Source organism: Nomascus leucogenys, chromosome 4 (assembly GCF_006542625.1).
Source record: "Nomascus leucogenys isolate Asia chromosome 4, Asia_NLE_v1, whole genome shotgun sequence".
NCBI classification, from domain to species: domain Eukaryota; kingdom Metazoa; phylum Chordata; class Mammalia; order Primates; family Hylobatidae; genus Nomascus; species Nomascus leucogenys.
Genome location: NC_044384.1, coordinates 69,676,549 through 69,700,559, shown reverse-complemented (window position 1 = coordinate 69,700,559; position 24,011 = coordinate 69,676,549). Strand labels below are relative to the sequence as shown.

The window sequence follows — 24,011 nt, the reverse complement described above, 5'->3', positions numbered from 1 at the left end:
ACAGATTTCAAACCAACAAAGATCAAAAAAGACAAAGAAGGGCATTAAATAATGGTAAAGTGTTGAATTCAACAAGAAGACCTAACTATTCTGAATGTGTGTGCATCCAGCACAGGAGCACCTAGGTTCATAAAGCGAGTTCTTGGAGATCTACAAAGAGACATAGACTCCCTCAAAATAATAGTGGGAGACTTTAACACTCCATTGACAACGTTAGATCACTGAGGGAGAAAATTGACAACGATATATGGGACCTGAAGTCAACACTGGACCAAGTGGGTCTGATAGACCTGTACATAATTCTGTTCCTGAAAACAACAGAATATGCATTCTTTCATCACCACATGCCACATGCTCTGAAATCAACCCCATAATTGGATATAAAATAATCCTTAGCTAATGAAAAGAACTGAAATCCTACCAAACATACTCTTGAACCACAACACAATAAAAATTGTTAGAAAGATATCAAATTAATGACCTAACATCACAATTGAAAGAATTAGAGAAGCAAGAATAAATCAACCTCACAGCTAGCAGAAGACAAGAAATAACCAACATCAGAGCTTAACTGAAGAAGGAAATTGAGACTCAGAAAATTATCCAGAAGTTCAACAAATCCAGGGGTTGATTTTTTGAAAACTTTAATAAGATAGATAGACCACTAGCTAGACTAATAGAGAAGAGAGACGATCCAAATAAACACCGTTAGAAATGATGAAGGCAATGTGACCACTGATCCCACAGAAATACAAGTAACATGAGTAACTACTACATATGCTTCTATGCACACAAACTAGAAAACCTTCTTAGAAGAGATAGGTAAATTTTTCTACACATACACCCTCCCAAGCCTGAATCAAGAAGTAATTGAATGTTTTAACAGACCAATGATGAGCTCCAAAGTTGAATAGGAATAAATAAGCTACCAAAAAAAAAAAAAAAAAAAGGCCCAGGACCTGATGGATTCACAGCCGGATTTGACCAGATGCACAAAAAAGAGCTGATACCATTTCTGCTGAAATGCTTCCAAAAAAAAAAAAAAAAATTGAGGAGGAGGGACTCCTCCCTAACACATTCTATGAGGCCAGCATTCTCCTGATACCAAAATCTGCAGAAACACAACCAGAAAATAAAGCTTCAGGCTGTTATCCTTGATTAACTTCAATGCATAAATCCTCAACAAAATCCTTGAAAACTGAATCCATCAGCACATCAAAAAGCTAATCCACCACGATCAAGTAGGCTTCATCCCTGGGATGCAAAGTTGGTTTAACCTATGCAAATCAATAAATGTGATTAATCACATAAACAGAACCAAAGACAAAAACCACAATTATCTCAATATTTGCAGAAAAGGCTTTCCACAAAATTCCACACCCTTCATGTTAAAAACTCTCAATGAACTAGATGTTGAAGGAACATGTCTTGAAATAATAAGAGCCATTCATGACAAATCTGCAGCCAAGATCATACTGAATGGGCAAAAGCTGGGGGCATTCCCCTCAAAAACCAGCACAAGGATGCCCTCTCTCACCACTCCTATTCAACACAGTATTGGAAGCCCTCACCAGAGCAATCAAACAGAAATAAATAAAGGGCATCCAAAGAGGAAGAGAGGAAGCCAAACTATCCCTGTTTGCAGACAGCATTATTCTATATTTAGAAAACCCCATAGTTGAAGCCGAGATCGTGCCATTGCCCTCCAAGCTGGGTGATGCAGCAAGACTCCATTTCCAAAGAAAACAAAACCCCATAGTCTCAGCCAAAAATCTCCTTAAGCTGATAAACAACTTTAGCAGTCTGAGTACACAAAATCAGTGTACAAAAATAACTAGCACTCTTACACACCAACAACAGTCAAGATGAGAACCAAATCAGGAATTCAACCCCATTCACAATGCCCACACAAATAAATATTTAGGAATATAGCTAACAAGGGAGGTTATATTTAGGAATATATAGAATATGTATATAGAATATATATAATTAGAAATATTTAGGAATATAGCTAACAAGGGAGGTTATATAGCTCTACAAGGAGAACTACAAACCGCTGCTTAAAGAAATCAGAGATGACACAAACAAATGTAAAAGCTAAAAAACTTTCGTGCTCATGGATAGGAAGAAGCAATATCATTAAAATGGCCATACTGCCCAAAGCAATTTGTACACTCAAAGCTATTTATATTTAACTACTAATGATATTCTTTGCAGAACTAGAAAAAACGGGCCAGGCATGGTGGCTCATGCCTGTAATCCCGGCATTTTGGGAGGCCAAGTGGGGTGAATCACTTAAGGTCAGGAGTTCAAGACCAGCCTGGCCAACACAGTGAAATCCCATCTCTACTAAAAATAAAAAAATTAGCCAGGTGTGGTGGTGCACACCTGTAACCCCAGCTACTCAGGAGGCTGAAGCAGGAGAATCACTTGAACCTGTGAGGCTGAGGTTTCCGTGAGCCAAGATCACATCGCTGCACTCCAGCCTGGGTGACAGAGCGAGACTCTGTCTGGAAAAAAAAAAGAAAGAAAAAAACGATTTTAAAGTTCATATGGAATCAGAAAAGCTAGAATAACCAAGGTAATCCTAAGCAAAAAGAACAAAGCTGGAGGCATTAGATTACCTGACTTCAAACTATGCTATAGGGCTACAGTAACCAAAATAGACATATATACTAAGGGAACTGATGAGAGAACCCAAAAATAAGGTTACACACCTTCAACTATTTGTTCTTTGACAAAGCTAACAGAAACAAGCACTGGGGGAAAGATTACCTATTCAGTAAATGTCTCGAATAACTGGCTAGCCACATGCAAAAGATTGAAGCTGGACCCTTTTTTACACCATACATAAAAGTCAACTCAAGATGGATTAAACTCTTAAAAGTAAAACCAAAAACTATAAAAGTCCCGGAAGACAACCTAGGCAATACCATCCCAGACATTGGAATGGCCAAAGATTTTATGAGAAAGACAAAAAGCAATCACAGTCAAATCAAACATTGACAAATGGGGTCTAATTAAAATTAAGAGCTTCTTTATGGCAAGAGAAACTATCAACAGAACAAACAGCCTACAAAATGGGAGAAAATATTTGCAAACTATGAATCTGACAAAGCTCTAATATCCAGCATCTATAAGGAGCTTAAACAAATTTACAAGAGAAAACAACCCCATTAAAAAGTTGGCAAAGGACATGAACAGACACTTTCCAAAAGAAGACCTACATGCAGCCAACAGGCATATAAGAAAAACCCAGTATCACTGATGATCAGAGAAGTGCAAATCAAATCCACAATGAGATACCATCTCCCACCAGTCAGAACGGCTGTTATAAGAAAGTCAGGAAACAACAGATGCTGGCAAGGTTGTGGAGAAAAGGGAACACATACACTGTTGGTGGGAGTGTTAATTAGTTCCACCATTGTGGAAAGCCGTATGGTGAGTCCTCAGAAAGCTAAAAGCAGAACTACCATTCCACCCTAAAAGCAGAACTAGCATTCCACCCAGCAATCCCATTACTGTGTATGTACCCAGAGAAATATAAAGCATTCTACCATAAAGACACATGCATATGAATGTTCATTGCATCACTATTTGCAACAGCAAAGACATGGAATCAACCTAAATGCCCAGCAGTGACAGATTGGCCAAACAAAATGTAGTGCATATATACCACGGAATACTATGCAACCATAAAAAAGAATAAGGTCATGTCTTTTGTGGGGACATGGGTGAAGCTGGAGGCCATTATCCTTAAACTAATGCAGGAACAGAAAACTGAATACCACAGGTTCTCACTTGTAAGTGGGAGCCTAATGATGAGAACTCATGAACGCAGAGAAGGAAACAGCAGACACTAAGGTCTGCTTGATAGTGGAAGGTGGGAGGAGGGAGAGAAGTAGAAAAGATAACTATCAGGTACTAGGCTTAATACCTGGGTAATGAAATATGTACAAGAAACCCCCGTGACACAAGTTTACCTGTGTAACAAACCTTCACATGTACCCTGGAACCTAAAATAGATGTTAACAACAACAAAAGAAAATGTAACTGTCTGAAGTGTAACTCTCAGTCCTGGACTAAGATGTATCAGAAATGTAACTTTATTTTCCCATAACAATTTTTATTCTAGTGCTTATTCTGGCTTGAAAACTTAATATAAGTTTGTTTTATGAAAATTTAATAGGAGTAAATGTGAGTCTCCACATCCTTTTCCTTTAAATAGTGGCTAAATCACTGGGGACTTGCATGGTGCCAGGACCTTGCAGGAGACAACATCTTGGCTTTATTGCCCGGTTCTCAATCCCAAGCCTACACAGTTTATTGTGAAAGATCCCTTCTTCCTGTTTCCATTGCCTTTTTCGTTTTCTGACTCCTGTGGTTCTAGACTCCTGCCATGGAGCACACATGAAGTTCCTGTGGACATGTGCTTCCTGGTCCCCATGGGCCACTGCTCTTGAGGCTGTCAATGACCTATCTACCTGGGCTTGGGGGATCTGAGCCAGGCCTAGGTGTACAAAGTTCCCCTTTCTTTATTCTCTTTATTCCCTTCCTCTCTTAATCTCAATGATAATCTCTTAGAGCCATTTTCTTTATAATGATTTCCCCACAAGGAGCTCCTAGTATATTCTACCTAATGTCTTTAGGTGTTAGGAAATACCAAAGCAGAACCTAGCTGGCCACTTGCATTTTCTACACTGTCATCCCTCCTAAGACTGAACCCTGGAAAGAGTACTTCCTTCAGTGAGAGGAAGTACTCCCCTACTCTTGGGGAGATAGGGGGGAAATAGTGGGAGGAAGAAAAAGTCAATTGGTGATATGGCTTAGATATTTGTCCCCTTTAAATTTCATGTTGAAATGTGATCGCCAGTGTTGGAGATTTGCCCTTCTGTGGTAATGAGTGAGTTCTCTGTTAGTTCAGGCCAGAGCTGATTGTTTAAAGGAGCCTGACACTACCTTCTCTCTCTCTCTCTCTTTCTCTCTCTCTCTCTCTCTCCTTCCCCTCCCCCTCTCCCTCCCTTTCTCTCCTTCCCTCCTCTCTCACCATGTGACACACCTGCCTGCTCCCCCTTTGCCTTCCACCATAATTGGAAGCTTCTGAGGCCTGACTAGAAGCAGATGTTGGTGCCACACCTCCGGTGCAGTTTGCAGAACCATAAACCAAATACATTTATTTTCTTTATAAATTACCCAATCTCAGGTATTTTTCTGTAGCAACATGAGAAGAACTAACACAATAGGTATTTCAAAAATATTCTCCAACTCCATAATCCATTAAACCTCTCCCAGTCAAAAGGAGTATCCCACATGTCATGGACTAGTAGATCCTCATATTCTTCATGGTTTTGTTTCTGCTTGCTTGCTTCTGTGAAATCTGTTTTTTAATCTATGGATTGGATCCACTACTGAGTCAGGACGTTGATTTAGTGGGTAAAGAACAGTATTTTTAAAAAGGAATATACTAGAATAGAATAGGAAAACTTATAGAGCATCACATAATATGTCTAGATATTACTTTGAAGCTTGCATTTTATACACATCTGTGTGTTCTAAGCTATGAGGAGATGCATCTCTTACTGTTGGCTCTAATCAAAGTTTTAAAAACACCATTTTAGAGCATTTTTAGCTGTCACTGAATTTGCTATACCATTTAGTTATCTCTTGAATATTTTTGTTTTCATAGAAAATATCCTATATTAATTTTTAAAAATATGGTGTACGGGGGTTGTAACTTTGAGTCATTGCTTGATTGAAAATGTCACATTTTTGTCTTCATAGGGTAGAAAAGTATTTTTCCTCTAAATTTTAAAGGCATAGTTTTGCTGATAAGATATATGATAACTTCCTCTCTCACTCTCTCGCTCGCTGTCTCTTATTTTTTTAAGAGAGGGCATCTCACTATGTTGCCCAGGCAAGCAATCTGCTCGCCTCGGCCTCCCAAAGTGCTGAGATTAAAGGCAAGAGCTACTGTGCCCAGCCGAAGATAACTTTATAGGCAAACTTTTTTCTCCCTCTCCAGAAGCTTTCTGAAGTTCTACTTTTGGATGCTGAAATCTCTCTAGGGTATGTCTGATAAAGATATTTTGCTTGTTCTGCTGGGCACTTATTTCAACAAGCATTTTTTAAAATCAATTTTCAGACTTTTTATAGAGTAAAATTTATTCTTTCCAGAATATGGTTCTATGAGTTTTGACAAACACCTGTAGTCAAGTAACCACGACCATGATCAAAATGTAGAACATTCCATCACTCAAAGTGACCCCTTTGTGATGAACTTGCCCCCATCCTCACCCCTGGCCCATGTAAATTACTAATTTCAACAGGTTTTATTTTTACTTCTTCAGTAGGTCTTTGATAATTTTTGATTTCCATTTTTTGCCTTGCCAGTTTTGTTCTTTGGTGAACTAGACTGTGTTGTAATATTTAACATAATATGATGTAATATCCTTTGAATGTTTTTTGTTCATGAGTTATCTGTTTGAAGGTTTCTCATGCATGAATTAATCTGTTTCTCCCAGGGCTAGTGTGTTCGCTTGTGCTCAGATTCTGCCTCGCTTTCTATTTACATCTTTGTCCTTTCCTTTCTTGCTGTTGGATTTCCTTAAGTGACTGGGTGGTCATTGGCTGTCTGTTCATTTTTATGAACAAGGAGGAGGCTGAATAGTATAGGTGGCCGAATGGGTTTCCACTGCAGCTGGAAAGATCTGATTCCTGAGCAGGTCTTAGAGGTCTTGGCTGGGATGGGCAACTATGGGCTTCTACAAGTGCTGCCAGTGGACAGGGATGTCAACAGACCAGCTTCCCTGTGGTGCGTAGGTGGGAGTGGCTAGGGTGAACCCCTTATGTTCCTGGAACAAAAAAAAGCAGGGAGGCTGTATTTTGGGGTCATGAGCTTTAGAACATCTTACCCTTGGGTAATGTTGGCTTCCCCTTCCAGCGACAGGTTTGGAGATCCACAAGTCACCTCCAGACCTGCCTTCCTCATCTCAGGCCACAAGACAAGGTGTGTCCCCACATAGGCATGTGGCTCACTCTATTCAGAGACAGACCTAGGTCTATGCTGGAGTATAAATACCTCTCCTGCCAGAGGAACGTCCTTTCTTTAGAGGTAGTAAATGAGAAGGCAAGGGACCTGAGTAGCCAGCTGATGGTGATCACACCTCTTTGAATAGCCTGGTCATTGTGGCTTTGGTGACATTTCCAGAATCCCTTTCTGTCTGGTATTTTTGGCTGTTGTGTTCTTTCATCATTGTGTTTCTATCCGTTAACTATCAGCTAAGGTATCTTCCTTCTTTTGTCTCTACCATCAATGCTTTTATTATTTTAAACCTCTCTTCCTCTGTGTGTGCAACCTGAAAAGATATTGCAAATAGGATTACTTTTGCAAATTGTTAATACGTTACAAAATTGCTTTAGAAATTTTTTTTTTTTTTTTTTTTTTTTGAGATGCAGTCTCGCTCTGTCGCCTTGGCTGGAGTGCAGTGGCGTGATCTTGGCTCACTGCAAGCTCTGCCTCCCAGGTTCACGCCATTCTCCTGCCTCAGCCTCCCGTAGCTGGGATCACAGGCGCCCGCCATCATGCCCAGCTAATTTGTGTGTGTGTGTGTGTTTTTAGTAGAGATGGGGTTTCACCGTGTTAGCCAGCATGGTCTTGATCTCCTGACCTCGTGATCCACCGGCCTCAGCCTCCCAAAGTGCTGGGATTACAGGCGTGAGCCACCGCGCCCGGCCAGAAATTTTTATTTAACACACATTTAAAAATATTTCAGTTGGGCTTGGAGTGGGAGGTGCTTCGTTTGCCATTTGAGTTGGAAGTGAATATATATGATTTTAGAGGTAATAAGTATATTTCTTTTAAAACATGGGGCCTAGTTCAGACCTTCCACAAAATTCTTCCTATGCCATTAACCTGTGATGGAAAAAGTTTAAAGCTGGACATCTTTCTCCTCATGCAAGACACTGAACACAGCAGAAGTATAATGACCTATTGAGTTTTTTTAATTATATAATAAATGACCAGGAAAACGTGTATTTAAAGAAGAGTGCATATATTTTGTAGTTAGACCCTGCTTTGAGGTATCTAGGGAAGAAAAATGATTTGAGTTGCTTGGAAGAGGTGAGGAGAATAGTCAGGGATACAGTAGTTGGCATTGTTGTTCATGATATTTAGTTCATTTTCTTTAACACATACTGGTATAAAAGATGCTGATTTGGGGGTAATTTTCTCCCCTGCCTTCATTCTGCCTATCCTGAAAAATCATATCTAAGTGAATTTAATGTACAAAATTTGGTACTTAACAAATTGACATGCGTTAGACCGTTTCTCCCTCTCCCCAAAGATAGCTTTCTAAGGCCAATAGTTAGATTTTCGTCTGTTGACATTACTTTTATGTACAGAAAGTTAGGAAATAACTAATCTGCAAATTGTCCAATAAGTAGAGTCTATAGGTTACAAAGAGATTTGTCCTGTGGTTCAGGATGTTTGGTAGCAGTTGCCTGGATATCTGTGTTGAGAAGAATGTTGGATCTTTTCTGGACTCTGCAGAGAAACGTGATGAGTACTGTCTGCCCTGAGCACATGAGATAGCACATGAGCTAAGCATAGATCATTATGCCAGTGGTGGTGGTGGTTCTCATAATTATTATTATTAGTTACTAGTTTCTCAGAGTTTATCTTATTATTTTTGACCATAAGTGTATCTGTGAGACTATATATAACGTTTTTATGGAAAATATATAGCTGAATAAAACACTACATTTTTAGTTTTGTGTAGGTCTTTTGTAAGAAATAAAATTATTTTATGCTTTCACCCATTCTTTAGGTTTTAATTATTTTTAATCACCTTGCACACTTACTATAGGTACAATATTTATTACTACCTTTAACAAAGGAATGGAACGTGATCTTTCTTGTGTTTCAAATATTCTTTTTTCTTATAAACTTAGTTTTGATATTTTTCAGGCTATAATCATGTCTTAGATACTTGAGCCCCAAATCTGCCTGTGTTCCTCTTGGCTGTAATTAATAGTGCTGTTTGGTGTTCTGGGGTACAAATCATAGGGCTGCTCAATGTCGCACATTTCCTTGTTGGTCAATGTCGTCAACGGCGTAAGGAATAGAGGCTTTACCATAAGCTCATATTCATATTTTTCTTAAACAATGTGTGTGTGTGCATGTACATGTGTAGGTGGGTGTTAATTTCTCACCTTTTATACCATAATTCAAAATCTAGGTGACATGTTCCAATAGCTGATAAGCATTTCATAGTGTGGTAGGTCAGGTTTAGCATGTAATGCCTTTGATAATGCCTCCTTTTATATGAGAGAAGTTTCAGTGGAGTCCTGCTGAGGAAGTAAATCAACAGGGGGGCAAGTAGTTTGACCCTTCGAGCCAGAGAGAGAATTTGGTAAGTTTTTAGACAGGTTACTGACTGCCCTTTAGAGGTTCTGTAACTCCTTTCAGCTGGGGCTTGTATTTCATGTATGAGAGGACTACATTATCATAATCCATTTTTTTGTTTTTATGTTATCTATCAGCAGCTATTATAAGGCTGCTTTCTGAAGGGTATTCCCCATTTACTTGCTGTAATTCACCTTCTTTATTTCTTTAATCGTGAAATTGATGTTTTGCAACCAGAGGGAGGCATTATATGTAAGTTGTTTGTGGAGGTGCTACAGGGAAGAAAATTAGTGGTAAAATTAAGAACAAAAAATGGCGGTGGAATAAATTCATGAATAGACATTGCCTCAGTGCCATAGGAAGATGTGCTCAAGAAGCATGTTAGACCCGAAGATCCTGGAACAATGTCAGGCTCATGATAATTATAATTATGATATGTCTGTGGCTGATGCTGAAAAGTGCTCATGACACACTAACAAGTTTTTACTTAAGTGATTCTATTTGGTAGAAAATACCCAGATTTACCCTAACATGTAAAAAAGGTACTATCTTAAAATGTGTCTACCTATTAAACAGTGATTCCTCAGGCAGTCCTCAAACTGAAATCAGTGGAAATGTGTAAAATTGTTGATGCACTCATGTTACCATCTGAGTCTTAAAACATTTGATGTATTTTTTTATTTATACAATTTTACACACCTGAAAAGATAATGCAAATAAGATTACTTTTGCAAATTGTTAATACCTTACAAAATTTCTTGGACATTTTTATTTAAATTTTTAAACATCCTTTTTTATTCAAGAGAAAAAATTTCAGCCTATATCATTCTCTCATATAATACGCCATTTTCCTTAACAGTTCTTTTTATAAATTTTTATTTTGTGAGTATATAGTAGGTATATATATTTATTGAGTACATGACATATTTTGGTACAGGCGTGCAATGTATAATAATCAGCATGGAGAATGGGGTATCCATCTTCTCAAGCGTTCATCTTTTGTGTTACAAACCATCCAATTATAGTCTTACAGTCCTTTTAAAATGTACAGTTATTATGGACTATAGTCACCCTGTTGTGCTACCAAACACTAGGTCTTATTCATGCTTTCTATTTTTGGTACCCATTAACCAACTCCCATCTCCACCTCCTTGCTACTACCCTTCCCAACCTCTGGCAACCATCCTTCTACTCTCTATCTCCACGAGTTTAATCGTTTTGAATTTTAGATCCCACAAATAAGTGAGAACGTCAATGTTTTTCTTTGCCTGGCCTATTCCAATTAACATAATGACCTTCAGTTCCATCCATGTTGTTGCAAATGACAGGATCTCACTCTCTTCTGTGGCTGAATGTACACAACTCCATTGTGTATATGTACCACATGTTTTTATCCATTCATCTGTTGATGGACACTTAGGTTGCTTCCACATCTTGGCTATTGTAAACAGTGCTGCAACAAACATGGGAATGTAGACATCTCTGATATTCTAATGTCCTTTCTTTGGGGTATATACCTAGCAATGGGATTACTGGATCATATGGTAGATCTAGTTTTTTGAGGAACCTCCAAACTGTGCTCCATGGTAGTTTTATTAATTTATGTTTCCACCAACAGTGTAGAGGGTTCCTTTTTCTCCATATACTCAACAGCATTTGTTATTGCCTGTCCTTTGGATAAAAGCCATTTTAACTGGGGTGAGATGATACCTCACTGTAGTTTTGAATTGCATTTCTCTGATGATCAGTGATGTTGAACTTCTTTGTGTGCCTGTTTGGCATTTATATGTCTTCTTTTGAGGAAATGTCTGTTCAAATCTTCTGCCTATTTTTAAGTTGGATTATTAGATTTTTTTCCTGTAGTGTTTTTTAAGCTCCGTATATACTCTGGTTATTAATGTCTTGTCAGATGGGTAGCTTGCAGATATTTTCTCCCATTCTGTCAGTTATCTGTTCACTTTGTTGTTTCCTTTGTTGTGCAGAAGCTTTTTGACTTGATGCCAGCCATTTGTTCATGTTTGCTTTGGTTCCCTGTGCTTCTGGGGCATTGCTCAAAAAAATCTTTGCCCAATCCAATGTCCTAGAGAGTTTCCCTGCGTTCTTGTAGTAGTTTCATAGTTTGAGGACTTAGATTTATGTCTGATCCATTTTGATTTGATTTTTGTATATGGCAAGAGACAGGGGTCTAGTTTCATGCTTCTGCATATCGACATCTAGTTTTCCCAAAACCATTCATTGAAGAGACTGTCTTTTTCCTCGGTGTATGTTCTTAGCACCTTTGTTGAAAAGAAGTTTACTGTAGGTGTGTACATTTGTTTCTGGGTCTTCACTCTGTTGCATTGGTCTGTGTGTCTGTTTTTATGCCAATACCATTCTCTCTTGGTTATTATAGCTCTGTAGCATAGTTTGAGGTCAGGAAATGTGATTCTTCCAGTTTTGTTCTGTTTACTTAGGATAGCTTTGGCTATTCTGGGTCTTTTGTGGCTCCATGTAAATTTTGGAATTTTTTTTTCTTTTACTGTGAAGAATGCCATTGGTATTTTGAGAGGGATTGCATTGAATCTGTAGATTGCTTTGGGTAGTGTGGACATTTTAACAACATTGACTCTTCCAATTCAAGAACATTAAATACGTTTCCATTTTTTGTGTCCTCTTCTTATCAGTGTTTTATAGTTTTCATTATAGAGATCTTTCACTTCTATGGTTAACTCCTAGGTATGTAATTTTATTTGTGGCTATTGAAAATGAGAGTACATTTTTGGTTTCTTTTTCAGATTGTTTGCTGTCAGCATATAGAAATGCTACGGAGTTTTGTATATTGATTTTGCACCCTGCAACTTAAATCAATTTGTTTGTCAGTTCTAATAGTTTTTTGTTTGTGTGTGAAGTCTTTAGGTTTTTCCAAAGACAAAATCATATCATCTACAAATAAGGGTAATTTGACTTCTTCCTTTCCAATTTGGATGCACTTTATTTCTTTCTTTTGTCTGATTGTTCCAGCCAGAACTTCCAGTAGAATTTTGAATAACTGTTATGAAAGTGGGCATCTCTGCCATGTTCCACATCTTAGAGGAAAGGTTTTCAGTTTTTCTTCATTTAGTATGATACTAGCTGTGGGTCTGTTATACATGGTTTTTATTATATTGATGTAGATTCCTTTTATACCCAGTTTTTTGAGGGTTTTTATCATGAAGGGATGCTGAAGGGAACTTTACCAGATGCTTTCTCAGCATCACTTGAAATGATCATATGGTTTTTGTCCTTCATCCTGTTGATATGATGTATCACACTGATTGATTTGCATATGTTGAACCATCCTTGCATCCCTGGGATAAATTTCACTTGGTCATGATGAATGATCTTTTTAATGTATTGTTGAATTCTGGTTTCTAATAGTTTGTTAAATTTTTTATATCAATGTATATCACAGGTATTGTCCTATAGTTTTCTTTCTTTGACACCTCTTTGCTTTTTGTATCAGTTTAATACTGGCCTTCTAGAATGAGTTTGGAAGTATTCCCTCTATTATTTGAAATGGTTTGAGTAGGATAGGTATTAATTCTTTAAATGTTTAGTAGAATTCAGCAGTGAAGCCATTGGGCCTGGGCTTTTCTTTACTGGGAGACTTTTTATTGTGGCTTTGATCCCATTACTTGTTATTGGTAGGTTTAGGTTGTAGATATTTTTTCATGATTCAATCTTTGTAGATTGTATGTGCTTAGGAATTTATCCACTTCCCCTACATTTTCCAAGTTAGCAGCGTATAGTTGCTCATGGTAGCCACTAACAATCTTTAAGTTTCTGTAGTATTAGTTTTAATGTCTTTTTTTCATCTCTGATTTTATTTCCGTGGGTCTTCTCCCTTTTTTTCTTTGTTAGTCTAGCTAAAGGTTGTCAATTTTGTTTATCCTTTCAGAAAAACAACTTTTTGTTTAATCTTTTGTATTCTTATTTCAAATTCATTAATGTGTGTTCTGATCATTTTTATATCTTCCACTAATTTCAAATTTGGTTTGCTCTGGATTTTCCAGTTCTTTAAGATGCATTGTTGTGTTGTTTATTTGAAGTTTTTCTTCTTTCTTGATGTAGGCACTTATAGCTATAAACTTCTCTCTAGTACTGCTTTTGCTGTATCCCACAGGTTTTAATATGTTATGTTTTTATTATCACAAGTTTCTAGAAGTTTTTCAGTTTCCTCCTTAATTTCTTCATTGACCCACTGGTTATTCAGGAACATATTGTTTAATTTCCATTTGTAAATATCTATTAGGTCCATTTATTTTGTAGTCCAGACTAGGTCTGATTTTTCTTTGTCAATTTTCTGTCTGGGACGTATGTTCAATGCTGAAAGTGGGATGTTGAAGTTCCCAGCTATTATTGTATTTAGGTATATCTTTTTAGCTGTAATAATATTTGCTTTATGTATCTGGGTGCTCCAGTGGAGGGTGCATATGTATTTACAACCATTGTATCCTCTTGCTGAATTGACCCCTTTATCATTATATAATGATGTTTTTTCTCTTACAATTTTTGTTTTGAAATCTATTTTGTCTGATAGAAGTATAGCTATTCCTGCTCTTTTTTGGTTTCCGTTGCCATGGAATATTTTTTTTCCATTCATTTATTTTTGGCCTATGTGTATCTTTATAGGTAAAGTGTGCTTCTTGTAGGCAACAACAGATCATTGAGTCTTGCTTGTTCATCCATTAGGCAACTCTGTGCCTTTTTATTGGAGAATTTAGTCCATTTCCATTCAATGTTATTATTGATAGGTAAACACACCTACCATTTTGTTATTTGTTTTCTAGTTGTTTTCAAGTCTTCTTTTCTTCCTGCCTATCTTCCTTTTAGTAAAAATGATTTTCTCTGGTGGTATAATTTCTTGCTTTTATTTTTTGTGTATCCATTGTGTTTTTCAATGTGAGGTTATTATGAGGTTTGCAGATACTGTCTTAAAACCCATTATTTTAAACTGATGACAACACTAATTTCATAATCAATCACACAAAAAACTAATAAAAACTCTACACTGTAACATTATCTCCCAAGTTTTTAACTTTTTGTTGCCTCTCTTTATGTCTTATTGTACTGTATATGTCTTGAAAAGTTGTGGTTATTGGTTTTGTTTGGTTCATTTAGTCTTTCTACTTAAGATAAGAGTAGTTTCACACCACAATTACAGTGTTACACTATTCTGGGGGGTTTTGTGTGTTTACTATTAGCAGTGAGTTTTGGTCCTTCTGATGATTTCTTATTGCTCATTAATGTCCTTTCCTTTCAGATTGAAGAACTCCCTTTAGCTTTTTTTTGTAGGGCAGGTCTGGTGCTAATGAAATACCTCAGTTTTTGTTTCTCCTTCATGCTTGAAGGATATTTTTGCCAGATATACTATTCTAGAGTAAAAGTTGTTTTTCTTCAGTACTCTAAATATGTCATACCATTCTCTCCTGGCCTGTAAGGTTTCCACTGAAAGCTTTCCATCTGCTGTCAGATGTATTGTAGCTCCACTGTATGTTATTTGCATCTTTTCTCTTGTTGCTTTTAAGATCCTTTCTTTATTCTTGACCTTCAAGAGTTTGGTTATTAAATGCCTGGAGGTAGTCTGTTTTGGGTTAAATCTGCTTGGTGTTCTATAACCTTTCTGTACTTGGATATTGATATCTTTTCCCAGGTTTGGGAAGTTCTTTGATATTATTCTTTTGAATAAACGTTCTACCCTATCTGTTTCTCTACCTCCTGCTGAAGACCAATAACTGTTAGATTTGCCCTTTTGAGGCTATTTTCTGTATCTTGTATGTGTGCTTTATTCTTTTTAATTTTTTGACTTAACTGATTGTATTTTCAAACATCCCATCATGAAGCCCACTGATTCTTTCTTCTGCTTTATCAGTTCTGCTATTAAGAGACTCTTATACGTTCTTCAGTATGTCAATTTTTCAGCTCCAGAATTTCTGCTTCTTTTTAAATAATTTTAATATCATTGTTAAATTTAATAAAATTCTGAATTGCTTCTCTGTGTTACCTTGAGTTTTTTTTTTAGTTTCCTCAAAATACGCACTTTGAATTCTCAGTCTGAAAAGTCACATATCTCTGTTTTTCCAGGATTGGTCCTTGGTGCCTTATTTAGTTCATTTGGTGAGGTCATTTTTTTCCTAAATGGTCTTGATACTTGTAGCTGTTTATCAGTTTGGGCATTGAAGAGTTAAGTATTTATTTATTTGTTATACTTTAAGTTCTAGGGTACATGTAGGTTTCTAGGAAACGCAGGTTTGTTACATACATATACATGTGCTGTGTTGGTTTGCTGCATCCATTAACTCATCATTTACATTAGGTATTTCTCCTAATGCTATCCCTCCTCCAACCCCCCTCAATGACAGGCCCCAGTGTGTGATGGTCCCTGCCCTGTGTCCAGGTGTTTTCATTGTTCAATTCCCACCTATGAGTGAGAACAGGTGGTGTTTGGTTTTCTGTCCTTGTGATAATTTGCTCAGAATGATGGTTTCCAGCTTCATCCATGCCACCACAAAGGACATGAACTCATCCTTTTGTATGGCTGCATAGCATTCCATGGTGTACATGTGCCACATTATTTTTTTAGGTTATACTAAGTTTTTTTAATTTTATTTTTTCTTTATTATACTTCAAGTTCTAGGGTACGTGTGCACAATATGCAGGTTTGTTACATATGTATACATGTGCCGTGTTGGTTTGCTGCACCCATTATCTCGTCATTTACATTAAGTATTTCTCCTAATGCTATCCCTCTCCCATTCCCCCACCTCGTGACAGGCCCTGGTGTGTGATGTTCCCCGCCCTGTGTCCAAGTGTTCTCATTGTTCAGTTCCCACCTATGAGTGAGAACGTGTGGTGTTTGGTTTTCTGTCCTTGTAATAGTTTGCTCAGAATGATGGTTTCCAGCTTCATCCATGTCGCTACAAAGGACATGAACTCATCCTTTTTTATGGCTGCATAGTATTCCATGGTGTATATGTGCCACATTTTCTTAATCCAGTCTATCATTGATGGACATTTGGGTTGGTTCCAAGTCTCTGCTATCGTGAATAGTGCCACAATAAACATATGTGTGCATGTGTCTTTATAGCAGCATGATTTATAATCCTTTGTGTATATATACCCAGTAATGGGATGGCTGGGTCAAATGGTACTTCTAGTTCTAGATCCTTGAGGAATTGCCACACTGTCTTCCACAATGGTTGAACTAGTTTACACTCCCAAAAGTGTAAAAGCATTCCTATTTCTCCATATCCTCTCCAGCATCTGTGGTTTCCTGACTTTAAGGATTGCCATTCTAACTGGTGTGAGATGGTATCTCATTGTGGTTTTGATTTGCATTTCTCTGATGGCCAGTCATGATGAGCATTTTTTCATATGTCTGTTGGCTGCATAAATTTCTTCTTTTGAGAACTACCTATTCATATGCTTTGCCCACTTTTTGATGGGGTTGTTTGATTTTTTTTCTTGTAAATTTGTTTGAGTTCTTTGTAGGTTCTGGATATTAGCCCTTTGTCCAACGGGTAGATTGCAAAAATTTTCTCCCATTCTGTAGGTTGCCTGTTCACTCTGATGGTAGTTTCTTTTGCTGTGCAGAAGCTCTTTAGTTTAATTAGATCCCATTTGTCAATTTTGGCTTTTGTTGCCATTGCTTTTGGTGTTTTAGTCATGAAGTCCTTGCCCATGCCTATGTCCTGAATGGTATTGCCTAGGTTTTCTTCTAGGGTTTTTATGGTTTTAGGTGTAACATGTAAGTCTTTAATCCATCTTGAATTAATTTTTGTATAAGGTGTAAGGAAGGGATACAGTTTCAGCTTTCTACATAAGGCCAGCCAGTTTTCCCAGCACCATTTATTAAATAGGGAATCCTTTCCCCATTTCTTGTTCTTGTCAGATTTGTCAAAGATCAGATGGTTGTAGATGTGTGGTGTTGTTTCTGAGACCTCTGTTCTGTTCCATTGGTCTATATCTCTGTTTTGGTACCATTACCATGCTGTTCTGGTTACTGTAGCCTTGTAGTGTAGTTTGAAGTCAGGTAGCATGATGCCTTCAGCTTTGTTCTTTTGGCTTAGGATTGTCTTGCCAATGCAGGCTCTTCTTTCATTCCATGTGGACTTTAAAGTAGTTTTTTCCAGTTCTGTGAAGAAAGTCATTGGTAGCTGGATGGGGATGGCATTGAATCTATAAATTACCTTGGGCAGTATGGCCATTTTCACGATATTGATTCTTCCTATCCATGAGCATGGAAGTTCTTCCATTTTTTTGTTCTTTTTTTCGTTGAGCATTGTTTGTAGTTCTCCTTGAAGGTCCTTCACATCCTTGTAAGTTGATTTCTAGTATTTTATTCTCTTTGAAGCAACTGTGAATGAAGTACACTCATATTTGCTCTCTGTTTGTCTGTTATTGTGTATAAGATGCTTTGATTTTTGCACATTGATTTTGTATCCTGAGACTTTGCTGAAGTTGCTTATCAGCTTAAGGAGATTTTGGCTGAGAGACGAGGTTTCTAATATACGATCATGTCATCTGCAACAGGACAATTTGACTTCCTCTTTTCCTAATTGAATACTCTTTATTTCTTTCTCTTGCCTGATTGCCTGCCAGGATTCCAACTATGTTGAATAGGAGTGGTGAGAGGGCATCCCTTCTTTGTGTTTTCAAAGGAATGTTTCAGTTTTGCCTTTCAGTATGATTTGGCTGTGGATTTGTCATAAGTAGCTCATATTATTTTGAGATATTTCATCAATACTAGTTTATTGAGATTTTTAGCATGAAGGCTGTTGAATTTTGTTGAAGCTTTTCTCATCTATTGAGATAATCATGTGGTTTTTGTCTTTGTTCTGTTTATGTGATGGATTACATTTATTGATTTTTATATGTTGAACCAGCCTTGCATCCAGAGATGAAGCCAACTTGATCTTGGTGGATAAGCTTTTTGATGTGCTGCTGGTTTCTGTTTGCCAGTATTTTATTGAGGATTTTTGCATCGATGTTCAACGGAGATATTGGTCTAAAATTCTCTTTTTTTGTTGTGTCTCTGCCGGGCTTTGGTATCAGGATGATGCTGGCCTCATAAAATGAGTTAGGGAGGATTCCCTCTTTTTCTGTTGATAGGAATAGTTTCAGAAGGAATAGTACCAGATCCTTTTTGTACCTCTGGTAGAATTCGGCTGTGAATCCGTCTGGTTCTGGACTTTTTTTGGTTGGTAGGCTATTATTGCCTCGGTTTCAGAGCCTGTTATTGGTCTATTCAGCAATTTGACTTCTTCCTGGTTTAGTCTTGGGAGGGTGTATGTGTCCAGGAATTTATCCATTTCTTCTATATTTTCTAGTTTATTTGCATAGAGGTGTTTATAGTATTCTCTGATGGTAATTTGTATTTCTGTGGGATCAGTGGTGATATCCCCTTTATCATTTTTTATTGCATCTATTTGATTCTTCTCTCTTTTCTTCTTTATTATTCTTGCTAGCGGTTTATCAATTTTGTTGATCTTTTCAAAAAACCAACTCCTGGATTCATTGATTTTTTTAAAGGTTTTTTGTGTCTCTATCTCCTTCAGTTCTGCTCTGATCTTAGTTATTTCTTGCCTTCTGCTAGCTTTTGAATGTGTTTGCTCTTGCTTCTCTAGTTCTTTTAATTGTGATGTTAGGGTGTCAATTTTAGATCTTTCCTGCTTTCTCTTGTGGGCATTTAGTGCTGTAAATTTCCCTCTACACACTGCTTTGAATGTGTCCCAGAGATTCTGGTATGTTGTGTCTTTGTTCTCATTGGTTTCAAAGAACATCTTTTTTTCTGCCTTCATTTCGTTATGTACCCAGTAGTCATTCAGGAGGAGGTTGTTCAGTTTCCATGTAGTTGTGTGGTTTTGAGTGAGTTTCTTAATCCTGAGTTCTAATTTTATTGCACTGTGGTCTGAGAGACAGTTTTTTGTAATTTCTGTGCTTTTACATTTGCTGAGGAGTGCTTTACTTCCAACTATGTGGTCAATTTTGGAGTAAGTGCAATGTGGTGCTGAGAAGAATGTATATTCTGTTGATTTGGGGTGGAGAGTTCTGTAGATGTCTGTTAGGTCTCCTTGTTGCAGAGCTGAGTTCAATTCCTGGGTATCCTTGTTAACTTTCTGTCTCATTGATCTGTCTAATGTTAACAATGGGGTGTTAAAGTCTCCCATTATTATTGTGTGAGAGTCTAAGTCTCTTTGTAGGTCTCTAAGGACTTGCCTTATGAATCTGGGTGCTCTTGTACTGGGTGCATATATGTTTAGGATAGTTAGCTCTTCTTGTTGAATTGATCCCTTTACCATTATGTAATGGCCTTCTTTGTCTCTTTTGATCTTTGTTGGTTTAAAGTCTGTTTTATCAGAGACTAGGATTGCAACCCCTGCTTTTTTTTTTTTTTTTTTTGCTTTCTATTTCCTTGGTAGATCTTCCTCCATCCCTTTATTTTGAGCCTATGTGTGTCTCTGCACGTGTGATGGGTCTTCACTCTTTATGCAATTTGCCAGTCTGTGTCTTTTAATTGGAGCATTAAGCCCATTTACATTCAAGGTTAATATTGTTATGTGTGAATTTGATCCTGTCATTATGATGTTAGCTGGTTATTTTGCCCATTAGTTGATGCAGTTTCTTCCTAGCATTGATGGTCTTTTTACTTTGGCGTGTTTTTGCAGTGTCTGGTACCGGTTGTTCCTTTGCATGTTTAGTGTTTCCTTCAGGAGCTCTTGTAAGGCAGGTCTGGTAGTGAGAAAATCTCTCAGCATTTGCTTGTCTGTAAAGGATTTTATTTCTCCTTCACTTACAAAACTTAGTTTGGCTGGATATGAGATTCTGGGTTGAAAATTTTTTTCTTTAAGAAGGTTGAATATTGGCCCCCACTCCCTTCTGGCTTGTAGCGTTTCTGCTGAGAGATCCACTGTTAGTGTGATGGGCTTCCCTTTGTGGGTCAACCCAACTTTTCTCTCTGGCTGCTCTCAGCCTTTTTTCCTTCATTTTAACCTTGGTGAATCTGACAATTATGTGTCTTGGGGTTGCTCTTCTCGAGGAGGAGTATCTTTGTGATGTTTTCTGTATTTCCTGAATTTGAATGTTGGCCTACCTTGCTAGGTTGGGGAAGCTCTCCTATGTAATATCCTGTAGAGTGTTTTCCAACTTGGTTCCATTCTCCCTGTCGCTTTCAGGTACACCACTCAGACGTAGATTTGGTCTTTTCACATAGTCCCATATTTCTTGGAGGCTTTGTTCGTTTCTTTTTACCCTTTTTTCTCTAAACTTCTCGCTTCGTTTCTTTAATTTGATCTTCAGTCACTGATACCCTTTCTTCCACTTGATCGAATTGGCCACTGAAGCTTGTGCGTGTGTCACGTGGTTCTCATGCCATGGTTTTCAGCTGCATCAGATCATTTACGGTCTTCTCTGTGATGTTTATTCTAGTTAGCCATTTGTCTAATCTTTTTTCAAGGTTTTTAGCTTCTCTGCAATGGGTTCAAACATCCTCCTTCAGCTCGGAGAAGTTTGTTATTACTGATCATCTGAAGCCTTCTTCTCTCAACTCGTCAAAGTCATTCTCCGTCCAACTTTGTTCCCTTGCTGGCGAGGAGCTGTGTTCCTTTGGAGGAGAAGAGGCGATCTGATTTTTAGAATTTTCAGCTTTTCTGCTCTGGTTTCTCCCCATCTTTGTGGTTTTATCTACCTTTGGTGTTTGATGATGGTAACGTACAAATGGGGTTTTGGTGTGGCTGTCCTTTTTCTTTGTTAGTTTTCCTTCTAACAGTCAGGTCCCTCAGCTGCAGGTCTGTTGGAGTTTGCTGGAGGTCCACTCCAGACCCTGTTTGCCTGAGTATCTCCAGTGGAGGCTTGCAGAACAGCAGTGTTGCTTCCTGATCCTTCCTCTGGAAGCTTTGTCTCAGAGGGCCACCCTGCCGTATGAGGTGTCAGTTGGCCCCTACTGGGAGGTGCCTCTCAGGCTACTCGGGGGTCAGGGACCCACTTGAGGAGGCAGTCTGTCCATTCTCAGATCCGTGCTTGGAGAACCACTACTGGTAACTCAGGTACCTGTAACATTGGCTTATGTGGAACATTAAATTTCTGAAAAAAGCTCAAAAAATGGGACATGCATGTACATATTCCTACCATGAATCTGACTCCACAGGGCTACAAAATATTTAACCTTTATTTCAGAAGTGCTAGTGTGCTTCAGGTAGGTTTTATACAGTTTATTTGTCCTGACAAAAAATTACCCTATCAGCCTTCTCGTGAGCATCCAGTGACAGAGATGTGGAAAAGAACCTTCTATGGGGAGAGTAAAGTTTGAAACAGTGAGGAACAGAGGATGATGTTCGAGAAGCCACAGGAGGAGACACCAGTGGACACCAGCAAGGAGAGGAGCCAGGGAGAAAGAAATGGGGAGGACATTCCTCAAGGAGCAGCCCTGAGCTCCGCAGCTTTGGGGGCCATGGAGTCACAACAGCTTAAGATGTCCCCTCAGCACCAGCTGGGCATGGGCAACAGTGAGAGGAGAGGGTGGCAGCTATGACATCAGTGTTTGTGTCTTTACCTGCACATGGGGAGAAAATTCCATCTGTTTCCCATAAGTAGGGTCATCTTTGAACAGAAGAGGCAGTTGTGTGTTTCCACAAATGTGGCGACATACATTGTAGGACACGCCAAGACTTTGCTGTAGCCCAACCATAGGCTCTTAGACTTTGGCTGGTTGTTCTCTTCCCCCTATTCCTTCATTTCTTCTGTCCACCAAAATGTATTGAGATCATCCTGGGAGCCAGACACTGGTAGGTGCTGGGGATATAGGCAGGAATGTGCTTTCATGAGAGACAAGAAAGCCTGACCTTGCTGCCACAGAAATTTCACTGCACCGTGAGACAGAGACGTGCCAATAGAAAGATCCACATGAGCATAAGAAGCATTAGAACAGGCGTGAAAGTCCATCCAGGGGACATTTTTGACCCAAATTTGAGAGGCCAGGAGAGCTTCCTGGAGAAAGTGACATGTAAGGCAAGACCTGAAAGACAAACCCAATTACCTGGGGAGGTGAGGAAGGAAGAGGGACAGGTGTTCCAAGAAAGGCAGATAGCATATTGAGGGGAGCAGTGGGAAAGAAAAGGGGAACTCCAGGAACTGAAGTGATCCCCACCACCAGAGCATGGAGTGTGAGTGAAAAGTCTGCAGAGGGCTGGCGACAGGGACCTCTGAACACGGGAGGCCAGACAGTATTCTAAGATCAATGGGAAGCCATTGCAAGGTTTCACCCTGAAGAGTAATGTGATCAGATTTACATCTTAGAACAGTTGTTTTGGCACTTCTGACTGGAAGGGCAAGAATGGCCAGTGTTGTTGTTAAATGAAGGGTAAATGTGGCCCACAATATGAAATGCAGTGAAGAAGGAGACATATGCATATATGTAAGTAAATATAATCGAGGTATATTTAGCAGACAGAATCAATAGACTTGGTGAGTGATGGACTGGATGTGTGAGGTGTCTAGATCACTTCCAGGTTGCTGATTTGGACAACTCAGTACTAATCAATGAGAAAGAAGATCCACAGAGAGGAACTTGTCTAAGGGGTGAGGTGGGGCTGAACAGCTGCGTTTGAGACTGGAGAAGTGTGTGCTGGCCATGGGATGCACAAGTGGAAATGCCTTTGGTCTGCAGCTCAGATGTGGGCGTGACCAACATAGAGATAGAGAGGCCCCAGGCTGCCAGGTAAGTGTGATCCCCCAGGTGATGGTGTCAGCTGAGAAGGGAAGGAAGCCCCTGTGAGAACACTGAAGTGGCGAGAGCAGACAACAGGGATTCCACAGGAGACAGGGAAGGAAGAACTAGAGGGAGGAGCCAAGCCAGGCATGCGTGATGACATAGGAACCGAGGGAGAGAACATCTCAAGATTGAGGGGACGCTGCACAACAGGAAGACTGTGTGGTTTTTGGCCACGTCCACAGGAAGTCACAACAGGAAAGGAAAAGAAACTGGCAATCAGACATGGAGTTGAGGAGTGAATCAGAGAGGAGATGGGCAGGGACGGCAGGGTGAGGCCTCTTTCTGAGGAAGTTTGGCTAAAGGATAGATCAGCTGGGACACATGCTGGAAGGGTGTATGGGGTGGAGGGAGAAATGGTGGAGGGCAGGAGAGCCTTGAGCCTGAGAGAAGAGTTTCCTAGAATAGAGAAGCCAAGGTTAAAATTGTGGGAGAGAGTGGGGATAACTGAGTGACAGATAATCAGGAGAACAGAAGGAGCTCCAGAATCATGACAGAGAGATGACCTTTGCCAAGAGCACAGCCCCCTCCCCTGTGACAGAGGGGTAGGACAAAACAATTGGTGTTCAAGTGTTGGTTTGTAGCACAATGTTTTAACTATGTCCTTTAAAACATTTCTCCACAGAGACTACCCAAAGCAGTCCTTCACTACAGTGGCAGATACACCTGCAAATCTTCGCCTAAAACAGTGACCTGAGGACCAAGCTAACTGCTGCTGCCTGGAACACTGTCCTTACCTTAGAAATGTCGACCAGATTGTAGGATACCCAAACAACCTTTTCAAGCAGAAAGCAAATAGATTAAGAAAGTAGCCAGTTGAGTTAG

At 38.9% G+C, this 24,011-nt stretch overlaps 1 long non-coding RNA gene across 1 annotated transcript in view; it reads left to right on the top strand.

Moving 5' to 3' along the window:
• The window catches only part of LOC115834761, an 83,828-nt gene that overhangs the window by 20,746 nt on the left and 39,071 nt on the right, over positions 1-24,011 (top strand). The gene's annotated exons all lie outside the window — the stretch shown is intronic.